We start from the raw sequence: 13,594 nt of genomic DNA on the forward strand, positions 1-13,594 counted from the left end.
GTCTTCTGAGAGCATGTAGTCTGCAGAAATGCCAGTCAAAGCAGGGTCTGCATTACTCAGAAAACAATATTAGAGACTTTCCCAGAAGATAAGGACAATTTCAGTGACAAGGGGAAAACACATACATATACTATTCACCAAAGTGACCCACAGTAATCTTTTACCTTATTAGCATAGTAAAATGCACACCCCTGGATGGACACTTAGGATGGTAATGAGACATGCGATGCATGAAGAAGAATGATAGAAGGGAGTGTAGGCCCAGCTAAAGCCCCAACTCCACATGAGATGACATCAAGAGATGGAGTTCACCCTATAGATGTCACAAAAGCTATTCCCCCTTTGTTCTTTGCTTGAGATCAGCCGGGGAGCTTAGTCCCTCCCGTACTATTTCCCTTTTGCTTCAGGTAGAAAACTCCCCCCACCTTTTTTTTTTTTTTTTTTTTTGCTGAAGCCGGCCTGGGGTCTCTATCCCTCAAAGCTGTGTCCCTTCTGACTCAAAGTCCTTAGTAAAGGCTTGCCCGTGCCTAAATTCATTCTGGGTCCATTGTTCATTTCTACACCTCTGGATCCAAAAACCCAAGTTGGGTAATAGTATGAGTGCAGTTCTTGGGCCAGCCCAGGCTTCAGGGAGATGGTGCTGAAGCCGCATGGATTCTACTCGGACCTTACAGACTCATGAGCATGGGACTATGGGCTACTAACCCTCTTGGGCCTCTCCAGTAGTCCTGCCTCACAGCTCTTCCCTGGTGAGAATTGGGAATCTCAAGAGGCTCTTCAAATTCTCTGGCAATAGCCATATTCCCTATCACATAAGTTTGTGCCTTGTAAGAAAATTAACAAAGGAAGATAAGTAAAAAAATAAAAAGAAAGAAAGCATTATCCATTCCTCAATAATAAGAGTGTGGGATACTTCCTTCCAGTTCTTTCCTATGCATCTCTACACATATAAAACACAAACATGTATTTATGAACATAATAAAAGTGTACTTTTACTACTATTTTTCTGTCACCTGTAATAAATGCTTTAAAAATAATCACAATTATTAAATAATTTCCATTATTATACCCAATGAAATGAACCATTCCTTCATATCTCATACCAAATCAATTTTCCCTAATTAAAAATAAAGATTACTTTTTTATACTGGTTTTCTTGGAATTTAAACAAACACCTTACTGGTGATTGATATGGTTCCTTTAATCTGTGATCATTCTCCATTTGGGTTTAAATGCCATTAATGTTGAAGAAACTGGGTCTTTTGTTCTCTAGATACTATTTTGTAAACCTGCCTTTTTTCTTTATTTAATAAGTTGCTAAATTTCTTTTTTTAAAATATTTATTTTCTTAGTTATAAGTAGACACAATGTCTTTATTTTTGCTTCATGTAGTGCTGAGGATTGAACCCAGTGCCTCATGCATCCTAGGCGAGCTATCTACCTCTGAGCCAAAACTCCAGTCCCAAATTGCTAAATTTCTATGTCAACAATTATCATCATGTAAGTCACTTGTTTAAACCACATCATCATTTGTAAGTTACCATATCCCATTGTATGGGTGTACTATTATTTATAAAGCAAGTCACAGTAATTTGGGCATTTGGATAGTTTGTAGAATTTTGATCTTATGATAAAATTGTGATGATGATGTTTGTGGTGCAGACTGTGCTTGTGCTTCTGATTTATTTTCTAAAGTTATACTTTAGAATGAAGAGAGCTGGGTTGGAGGCTACACTCCTTTTTTTGCAAGGCCTCACATATGCTAGGCAAGCACTCTACCACTGAGCTACATCTCCAGCTCTGGAATACATACTTTAAAATTAACCTGGATAGGCAAGAAAACAGAGTATTGATATTGAGACTAAGAAAATCTCTGGGGGTGCCTCTGGCCATGTACAATGTGGGAGGACTCTGGGGTCTGAGGGAGCTCTCAAGGGTTGCTAAAGATGGGGCTATGGAGCCATTGGCTCTCTGGCTTCAGGCCAACCAGAGAAAAGCTGGATTTGGGCTTCATTATCCAAAATTTGGACAGGTCACTATGTCTTCAGGCCTTTCCTTATTGGTAGTATCAGTGGTTGCTTTGGGCTCTGGGACTATTACCAAGATATGACAATAAACAGCCCCTTTAAAGGGCTGGCATAGGATTCATAGGAATCTGTAGTCTAATTACTGTGGAGAAGTGGGCCACCAGGAACTTGTACTGAAAGCCTCCCCACAACAATGCCAGGAAACACTGGGTAGCATTTGTTAACTTTGATAACATTGTAAGGCTGTTGTGTGTGTAGAATATTCTTTTTCAGTTCTGGACTCTTTGAAGTAGGTACAAATTCATGTAGCATAGAATGAATTGGACTAGGTTTTAAGCTACACATTTTGGATTCTCCAGGCCCTGAGAGGCCTGGAAATGTATAGGGCCCTTAAGAAATGTATGTTCTGAGTGATTCAAATATAATTGTCTCATGCTATTTTATTCTCTTGCTACATATGTATATTTAATATTTGCCTACATAGCTTAACAATACAGACTTTCAAGTGTGCTTGCATATTTGTGCTACTTTCAGAAACATCAAATTGAAGCATCTCTTGTCACTCATCAAATGGGATGGGATTGGGCTGCCACCATGGAGTGTAATCAAGGGTTGATGATTCTGAAGAACTTCTTGGGAAGACTATTAATAGTAAGTAGGAGCCAGCGAATGATCTGATAAAAAGTGAATGAGGAAAAAGCTGAGAGGCAAGGAACTACTACTAATCCAGGGCAGAGTGAAAAACATGACTCAACGTGGCCTTTGGGGGCTGGGGCTGCAGGTTCTAGGAAGCGGCTGGGCTTTCAGGACAACACAGGGACAGACAGGTTCCAACCAGAGTTTCCTGGGCAAACCCCAGCTTGGCTTCCCCTGTACCACAGACTGAATTCCACAACTTACTGCACACCCAACTAAACGAGGTCCCCAGGAAATCCTTGCTTGCCTTCATCATGCTGCCTTCAGGATGGGGATCTAGAGAGATTGATGATTACAAGAGGAAGAAAGACATTGCTGGGTGATTAGCCAGAAACACCTGTCATCCAGTTTATGTCTTGTGGCCATGAAGCTGAGTGGAGGAAATGCACCCCTGCACTTGAAGGAGATGGTAAAGGAAGAGGCCACTAGATGTTTGAATGTCTTGGGCTCCACATAGTAAGAAAGAGGTGGGTGCACGTTAGGCCTTATGACCTTGAGAGACTCACTTGACTTCTTTGAAAATTCAGCTTTCTCATCCTTTAAATTGGAAAAAATAATACCTACCTCAGGGACAAATGAACCATTTTAAAGTAATTAGCATCGAGAGTGTCACTATGATTATGTTTATTAAGTGTTCATGCCCCAGTCCTCCCTTCACCAAACCTTATCTCTTCTCCTATTAAATGGGCAGGGTGGATGACCCTCAAGACTTTTCCATCTCAGATTCTGGAGTCTGCAAAGGTGCTTGAAACTGAATGAGAGGTCCCCAGGGCATCAGAAAAGATCTAAGACTGGCCATCACCCAGCATCCTCAGCTCTTCCATAAATGTGCCAGGGCATGAAAGATGGCATCAGACCTGGAAGCCAAGCAGTGTAGAGGCGACGGACCAAATAACAACCAAATCTACTCTTACCTGCCTGCCCTCTTACCTGTTTTGGGCAGAAGACAGGAAGATTTTCATTTTTCACTGTTTGGATTCCCCCATTATTTAAAAAAAAATTTTTTTTTGCCATGATCATACATCACTTGTGTAAATTAAGAATATTAATAAGGATGTCAGTGTTCCCTGTGGCTTTCAGGCTCAAGTGCAGAAAAGTAGAATTCCCATTCCCCCCCCCCCCAGAAAGCCTTTGGGGCCACCCAGAGGAATCCCTGGGCCCAGGAGGCCTGTATGGCTGGCCCCCACAAGACGGGGACTGTTAAAAGCCGTGGCCAAGTCTTACCCTGCATTATGGAGAAATCCCTCACAGACTGCCATGGTGCCTAGTCCACATGGAAGGTGTTCTGGAATTTCTGTAGCCTCATAAACAGCCAGCCCTCATCCTTAGCTCCTAGCCATTCTCCTCCTGCCCATCAATCTGACCTGACCCAGAACATCAGGGTGTCTGTCCTTCAGAAACAGTTTCAGTATCTGGTGACTTATTTATAGAGAGGAAGCCAAACTCTGAGGGCTAGGAGTGGCAGGTGCAGAGACCACAGCAAGAGGAGAGCTTACCTGGCTAGCAACCCCTCCCCTGAAGACCCATCAGAGACAGCCTAGGGTCCAAACAAGATGGGGATCTCACTGAAGGACAAGAAGTAGGACCAGCTGCTCCCTATAGTCTCTGGTTTTAGGGGGAGTTGTACAGACCCTGTAGTGTTCTAAGAACAACACTGGATCAGAGGCAGAGTCCTGATTTCTGGGTCCAACCCTTCCAAATTCAGAAGAGACACTTAATTTATGTTTTTGTTGTTGTTATTGTTTTGGTGGTGCTGGGGATTAAACCCAGGGCCTCCCACATGCTAGGCAAGTGCTTTACCACTGATCTATAGCCCAGCCATTTTTATTTTGAGACAGGGTTTCATTAAATTGCTGAGGCTGGTCTTGAATTTGCAATCCTGCCTCAGCCTCCCAAGCAGGGATTGGAGATGTGCACCACCAAGCCCAGCCTATGTATGTTCTTGACCATCTGCAACGCAAGTCATTGGAACTTCTCCTGCTATTGTTGTCATCTATCAATAAAATACTAAACTGCTAAGAGAAAGAACGAAGGAGTAATTACAACTGTTATTCTTAACAGTCTGGCTTGCTGTGAACCGGACACTCTTCTGAGATGCTAGATATCTGAACTCATTTAACCCTCACTATAACGCTATTAGATTGATATCATTCCCCCTATTTTATGGTTGAGAAAATTGAGGTATTAAATAACTAAATAGTTAAATTATTAGTTCTAGATTAAATAATTAGCTCCAGGTCCCATCCCTTCACCCCTGCACATATACATATGTTTGAACATGTAAAATGTCTCCTACAATGGACAGCAAACCGAGTTGTTAACTCTGGAGGAGAGGATTTGGGGGATTTTGTGTTGTCGGAAGGCAGGAGAACAGGAAGACTTTCATTTTTACAGTTCAGATTCCTCTAATATTATTTGAAACTTTTTTTGGTCATGACCACACATCATTTGTGTAAATTAAGACGATTAATAAGAATTTCATAGTACCCTGTGGCTTTCAGACTCAAATGCAGAAGAAGAATATAAGTGGTGACATAGACTCCCAGGGCAGAGGACCATTTTTGTTCCCAGAAAGTCTTTGGCTGCAGTCCCTGTCTCGGAGCTGACAGAGGGAAAGAACCAGGTTCTCACATTAGAACCCCTGCAGACCTTAGGCAACCAGCCAGTACAGGGCCATCTGCTATGTCACAGAGCCCACAGGCCAGTTGTGAAGCCTCAAAAGCCATGATAAACAATGTATATTTAAAAATATGGTAAAAAGTATGGTAAGCAAGTCCCTAAAAATACTGGCTGAAAGGGGTCAGCTGCTTGCAAGGCTGCATCTTCCACTATTTCTTGATCTTTTAAACTAATTTTCTACTTTATTTGCTCACTGCTGAGTAACTGCCCACAACAGGGCAGTCCTTGGCACCTCCCTTTAGGTTAGTGTGTCTGCGTTTCTGGTCTCAGCCATGTTTTGTGGATTGTGTCACTAAGCTTTGTTTTTAAATCAAGTCAATGATCCTTTTATTTTCGGAGGAATTTGTTTATGGTTGTGACTATGATGTTTGTACTTCTATCGCCTCTGGACCTGCTTTTGTTGCTTCCTTCTTTTGCTTTCCTTTCCCCTGTGTGTGGTTTCTGTAGAGGACTTCTTTTTTCTGGGTCCTTTTAAATGAGCTCAAAAGAAAACGTTACCTTATATTTTTAGCTTTTAAAATTGTTTTTACCATTAAAAAAATTGAAAAGATTAAAACAATGTTTCCTACTATTAATTTTTTTTTTTGCGGGGGGTGGGGGTGCAGTTGTGAGGATTGAACCCAGGCCTGTCTAAATACACCATTGAACCTCCCCATTGACTCCCCTGGTGGTCCTTACAATATCATTTCTAACATACCATTTAATTAGCTCTCATACCATTAGACCTATTCACAGTGAGCTTTTCAGATCTTTTTTCTGTATTCATGTTCCCACTTTTCCTAATGATGACTTCTGCAACTGTAAACCCCTGTCAATAGATTTTTCCTGCCCCTGCTCCAGCCCCACCCTGTCCTTGAAATTGAACCCAAGGACCCTCTACCACTGAACTATATCCCCAGCCCTTTTTATTTTATTTATTTATCTTTTCTTTTTATTTTATTTTGAAACAGTATCTCATTAAGTTGCTTAGTGTCACATTAAATTGCTGAGGCTGGCTTTGAACTTGTGATCCTCCTGCCTCAGCCTCCCAAGTTGCTGGAATTACAAGCATGCACCACCACACCTGGCCCCGGCAATGATTCTTTCAAGGATTCTGTTTCTTGAAATATTCTTCCAAAGGGGAAAAAAATAACTGGGATTCTTACTTCATGTTTCTAATTCCTTTTCCTCAGATTGTGGGACTTTTCTCTTTTTCCAAGATTTGAGAAGTGATACCCAAAGATGTTTTATTCTAGTCTCTTAAAAAATCTTTTTCTAGTCATCATCACCCCCGCTCCCTGTAATCACCAAATACCACACCCATGTTTATGATCCTATTTGATGGCATCTCTGAATTCAGAGTTGGAAAATAGGGAAACGTTGTAGAGGATCATATTGCTATCTGAGCTTTACAAATATATCATCTTACTCTCACATTTGGCAGAAAATTGAGGCTCAGAATAGTAATGGAACCTGAATAAAGACAACTATCATAGTAGGATTTGAGCTCCAGGCTGATGGACATCCACTGGCCATTCCCTCAACCACAATGATGCTGTACTTTTTTCATAATAGTCTCGGTTATTCTGTTGCCCTGTATCTTGTTATTCTCTTTGATTGGTTGCTAGATGTATTGGGTTTTTGTTTTGTTTTATGAGCAAATCTTTGTTTAAGTTGGCTCTATTTAGATTTTCTATGCTAGTATTCTTGGCATTTCTAATTATTTGCTCTCCTCTACAATAGAAGAATTAAAAGTCCCTACCTTAACCTCAACTCTCTTTACCTAGAGGCCTCCATTGATAACAACATTACATATGTATATACACACACTACACTTTACATGTACATATATGTGCATAGATTTAATTTTACAAAAATAAGATCATATCCTGGTTATATACATTTTCATATCAGTACATATGGATCACATTTTTTTGATGATAATGTTATCATAACATCCATTGAATGGGTACCCATAAAATATAATATGCCTTGCACACAACATCCATGTACTGTATATCATCATGCATCTATGCTGAAAGCTTTTAACGTAATTATTAAACATCACCCAAAAGCTCCCTTGAGGTATAGGAATTATTTTCCTTTATTCTTTCTTTCAGGGTAAATGCTATCACATCTGCTGGACATGTGTTTGTAATTCTTCAGGACTTCCCCCAATATTTCTTCCTTCTTCAGGTTCCTTTTAATCACCTTTCTGTGTTGGTGATGAGACATTGATTTTTTTTTTTTTAAAGAGAGAGGAGGAGAGAGAGAGAGAGAGAGAGTTTTTTTTAATATTTATTTCTTTCAGTTTTCGGCGGACACAACATCCCTGTTTGTATATGGCGCTGAGGATCGAACCCGGGTCGCACGCATGCCGGGCGAGCGCGCCACTGCTTGAGCCACATCCCCAGCCCCAGAGACATTGATTTTTAAAATTTCATTTTGACACAATCAAAATGAAAAATTAAAAAGCAATAAAAATTAGAACTCAACAACAATCATCCCCATAACATATCAACTTTAGGTTTTTCTGTGTTGGCCTTTGCACATGTATAATTATAATTTTAAAATATTTCTATTTTTAATCTATGGTTATGAAAGTAATATATACTTATGTTTTAATATTTATTTTTTAGTTGGACACAATATCTTTATTTATTTTTATGTGGTGCTGAGGATCAAACCCAGGGCTACGCATGTGCTAGGCGAGTGCTCTTCCGCTGAGCCACAACCCCAGCTCCTATATACTTATTTTTTAAAGATCAGAGATATGTGTAACATAGATAACTAAAGTTACTCTTAGTTCTACTCCACCTCCAGAGATAAACACTGTTAACAATTTACAAATACTTTCACAGTCATAATCAAAACAAAGCTACAATTTATTTTCACTTAATTATAAATCTTTTTTGTTTTTTAGTACTGGAATTGAACTAGGGCCTTGCTGAGCTACATCCCCCATTCCCATAATAGTAAGTCTTAACCATTTTTATATGCTCATAAAATTTTTCTCACTATATTTTCTCCAAAAAATACTTTTGTTTGTATTGGAATCCATTTTTGATGATTATTTCTACTTTTTACTATGAATATTTGTATATTTTTGAGTAAACACTACAAAAATATAAAGAGGAAAATAAAATCAACCACATTGTCACCTAGAAATAACCAATGTTACCTTTTTGGTGCATTGTCATTTATAAACACAAATATTTGTCTAAATTTATGATTATTTTCCTAAGACAGTTTCCTACAAGAGGAATTAGTGAAAAAAAGGAGGAGGGGCTCAAACATAAGACTCTTAAGATATTTTGCCAAATTTCCTGAATGAGATTGCCCATCTAATAATTTCCACTGTAAATGGTTATATAATATTTCATTTGATTGAATAGTTTACTTAAGCATTCTCTTACTGTTGGACAACCAGATGATCATGGCTACCATATAAGATTGCTGAGAGAATTAAATCAGAGAGAATAATAGTAAACCCTACTTGGATCTGACTCAGAAGGAATCTCCACTGCTGTTCTCTTGCTTACTCACTCCTTCAACCAGGTAGTAAGATTCCTGTCCTCCAGAAAACTCAGCCCTAATGGCCTCCCCTTGCCATCTTGGGGCCACTGCAAGATGCCTTCCAAAGGTGTCAATCTCTTTTGAACCCTGATGGGGTGACACCTTCCCCTGTCCCCCAGTACTGAGGATTGAACCCAGGAATACTCTACCTCTGAGCTACATCCCCAGTCCTTTTTTATTTTTCACTTTGATACAGGGTCTCATTAAATTGTCAAGTCTGGCCTCAAACTTATAATCCTCCTTCCTCAGCTTTTCACGTTGCTGGATTTACAGACATGTGCCACAGCACAAGGCCAGCTCAGACTCTTATTTCCAGAAAGTGGTGTACTGAAGGGATGACCCTCCATCGGGGTTATAATACAGAGGTATTTCACACCAGGTGTTGGCAGATCCAGAGGTAATAGGAATCCAGAGGTGTTCTTTCCTTCTGAATATGCCATCTTTAGAAAAATCTGGCTGTGGAGGGAGAACATAGTTCAAGTGTGGGCCAGTATAATATAGGCTTTAGCCCAGAAATGAATTTGAACAATGGATCTTCTTTATCCTTCAAGGTTAAGTTCAAAATCTCCCTCTTCCAGGGATCTTTTCTGAATTCCTCCAGCCTCTACAGCTCTCCCACTCATTTTGGCATTAATCAATTGCTTATCACATAATATAGTTTATTTACCAAATAGCCCATGAGAATCTGCTCTGTGCCTGGCATTATACTAACAAGTGAAGAAGGAACAGTGAACAGCAAAGGCACAGGTCCTACCCTCCAGGGCCTTTATAGCAGAAGTGGAAAGAGGGCCATTGAGCAAGCACTGTGCTGGCCAGTCACTGTACTTTCTCTCCCAGAGCTGGCTCCTGGAAAGTTCAGAATGTGTCTTGCATTCCTTTGGGGTCTTTTAGGACTTAGCATGATCTTTGTTCACAATAGTTTTGCAATAAGTAGAATCAGAGCAATTAACAATAGAAAACAAGTTATGAAAATGTTTGATTTCTTCTTGTTTTCCTTATGAGTCTGCATTTTTAGAGGTATGAGTTTGGAAAGAGCAAATACTGAGATGTCAGAGGGCCTGGGTTCAAATCTTGATTTTACCTGTTAGTAGCTGATTTTACCTGTTAGTACCTGTTAGTAGTTACTCTCTGAGCCTCGTGAGCTTTTTTGACTAATGGGGGCAAAGATACTTTCTTTGAAGAGTTATTTTAAGAATTAATAAGGCTATTCAAGTTAATATATTATAGGATCTAATACAAAGTAAGCCTGTAAATGTCAGTTTCCTTCTTGCAGACTTTGGATGAGAGACAATGCAAGCTGTTTCCCAAAAATAGAACTTCTACTCATTGGTGGCAATGGGTATAGAAGGGAAGTATGAAATTTTAGGTCTAGAGGGGTGTTAGCCAAAATTCTTTATTTTCTTGGTGAGAAAGTTGAGGCCCAGATACCTTGGGGACTTTCCTTAGTGGTGTCAGTAGCCGGGCTGGGAAGAAAACCTGGGTCCCCTGAGTCCAGCATTCAGTGCATGGTGGGCAGTCTTTCCTAGAATGCACTGCTAGCCTCTCACTTGCAGAGAAGGGGGAAACTTCATGTTAAAGTGCATGAGGTCACTGTCTAAGAAGAATGAGCCTTCCTCGGAGATCAGCTGGAGAGATTCCCAGGCCCTTTGCAGCTTCCTGAGAACTAGGCTGGGAAGCAGACTGGTGTGGAGAGCGGTGGCAGAGAATGGGAGAGCAGTGTTTGAGATTGGGGTCTCTGATAACTTCATGGCTGTGGCATGCTTGATGCCTTGAAAAGTTTCTGTGCAAAGGTGCAGGATGTCTAGCTGCTACAGTAATGCCCTTCATGTGGAAGCTCTGTGCTAGAAGTCTTATCAGCCTTGACCTTGAACTCAGGCACACAGCTCCCAGGAATAAAGAAACTCTTTTGCTAGACAACCACAATGTTTCACCAGCTCTGCTGCTCCTGAAACTGCCCACATAAGAGTAACTTCAAACAATGGACTTTCTTGAGAGCTACACAAAGCTCCTAACATTGCACATTGCAACTGTAGAATGTAACTGAGGTATAGACTGCATAATATTGCTAACTCTGTAACTTTCATGAATACAAAGAATAATGTTTGCATAGTCTTTAATCGGATTAATGAAACAAATGTAAATAAATATTGCTGGCATAATTCTTTAGACCTGCCTTATCCATTAGAGAGCAGCGATCTACCAAATCCCAGCTGTTATCTTAAAAATCTGCTTATGTGAGTCTTTATTTTTTCAATTTCCCATAGTCTCTCACTAGAATCTGCTGGTTTGGCTGTGCTGGTCACAGCAGACTGCTCTCCCTGCCACCTTCCATTCTAGACCAGGCCAAGCCAGGCGGCAATGAATGACTTTCAGATGATGGGTATGGGGGGTGCTGTCTCTGCAGGGTAGAGCAGGCCTCTTCCTCCCCCTCCATAGAGACAGACCCTGGTGGGATACAGAGGGAGTAAGTAGGGACCTGGTCAGAAAGGGGAATAGGCCTAGTCTAGGATCAAATATCTTAACATCACTCAACACTTCCAAACTCCTAGAATATGGAGTTCTGCCTTCAGAACCTCAACTTCTCTTACTCATAGTAAAATACTGATGACAATATTCCAGATACAGTTAAGGACTGCCCATACATTTTCTTTGCCTGAACACTCACAACCTGCTTTTGAGAGACAGGATAAAGTGGTAGTTAAGGGGCATGGTCTTTGGGTAAGCTTTGCAGATTCAAATCTGTCCTCTCATATGGGTAACTTTGAACAAACTGTTTAAGCTTTCTTGTGCTTTGATTTTCTTAACTGAAAAATGGGAATAATGATAGTAACTACTTCATAGTTTGTCCTAAGGACTAAGTGAGCCAATACATTCCAAGCACTTATAAGAGACTGGGTGCACAGCAAGCTCTGTGTACATAGATTGCTATAATCTGATTGTCATCTTCTTAGGGGTCTTCTCTTAATAATTTTATCTTAAGAGTATCCCTTGAGTTGGGGATGTGGCTCAGTAGAGTACTTGCCTAGTATGTATGAGGCCCTGGGTTCAATTAGAAAATTAAAAATCCACCTTTAGTCACTCACTATCATTAGATTATTTTCAAAGTACTTAGAATTGGGGATCTTCTCCTCCTAACTTGTTTATTGTCTGTTTGCTTCCATTAACATTTAAGTTCCAGAGAATATCATGCTAAGTGAAATAAGCCAGTCCCAAAAAACTAAAGGCTGAATGTTTTCTCTGATAAGTGGATGCTGATCCATAAGGGGGTAAGGGGGCATGGGAGAATAAAGGAATTTTGGACTGAACAGAGGGGAGTGAGGGTAGGGTAGGGGCTGTGGGAATGGGAAGGACAGTGGAATGAGACAGACATTAATACCCTATATACATGTATTATTATACTACTGGTGTGACTGCACCATGGATAGCCAGAGGAATGAGAAGTTGTGCTCCATTTGTGTACAATGTGTCAAAATTCATCCTACTGTCATATTTAACTAATTAGAACAAATTAAAAATTAAAAATATATATATTTAAGTTTCATAGAAGCTGGGCCTGTTGAATTGAGTTGAATTATTTCATTGGATCTTCCCAAATCCTATGAATCAGATACTCAGGTTATTCCCATTTTATAGAGGCACCAAGTTTCCTTTGTTTGCTCAAGGTCATCTGTCCTGGACTCAAACCTGATTTGATTCAAGAGCCCTTGCTCTTAAATACTCTGGTGGATTGGCTCCTCTTACTCAAAGTTCTTAGCAAGTTAAGTAGGAAGGATGGCATGTCTTGTCAACTTTCTCCTCTATGGATGGGGCACAAGTTTGGGCTGTAAAGTTGGAAAAAGAGGCAGTGTTGGGGCCTCCATTTCTCTCCACAGAGCCTGATGGTTCCTCATGTTCTCCTTTCCCACCTGGCCCTAAAGCCTTGCCATCCACTTATCCTAATCCTTATCCTCATCTTCTCCATTCCCAGTCCTATTGTTGTGCTGTTTCTTCTCCATCTCATCCTCATCCCTATCCCTATGAGGCAGGGTTGAGTTGGGCTTTATCCCAGGGCCTGAGACCAACATCTGTAGAGAATGTTTGCTTCCTTTTACACTATTACTATAATATGTTCTGTGAGTCATCCTCCCCATAGCTTCTTTCTTTGGACATTTTTTTGGGAGGGCGGAGGGACTGGGGATTGAACTCAAGGGCACTTAAACACTGAGCCACATCTCCAGCCCTCTTTTTGTTTAGAGACAGGGTCTCACTGAGTTGCTTAGGGCCTTGCTAAATTTCTGAGGCTGGCTTTGAACTTTCAATCCTCCTGCCACAGCCTCCTGAGCTGCTGGGACTACAGGCATGAGCCACTATGCCTAGCTTTCTGGACATTTTTGCAGACCACCTTATTTACATATTTTCCAGAGTATAACTTCTTCTCCCCACATGTTTACACAGTTAATAACTTTGTTTTCTCAACCCAAGTGTGAATTGCCTGATGGTTACCTGATCCTGGGCCTTCCTGACTGACCAAGGAGAATCTGTCTCAGGCTCCAGAAAGGATGGGACCTGTTTAGGATTCTGGCAAACAGACAGACTGAAAAGACTTCTATCATCTCTTTAAGGCCTTAACTTTAATCCTGCTCATTTGGTGGCTCTCT

This window comes from Urocitellus parryii, chromosome 6 (genome assembly GCF_045843805.1).
Source record: "Urocitellus parryii isolate mUroPar1 chromosome 6, mUroPar1.hap1, whole genome shotgun sequence".
Lineage (NCBI taxonomy): Eukaryota > Metazoa > Chordata > Mammalia > Rodentia > Sciuridae > Urocitellus > Urocitellus parryii.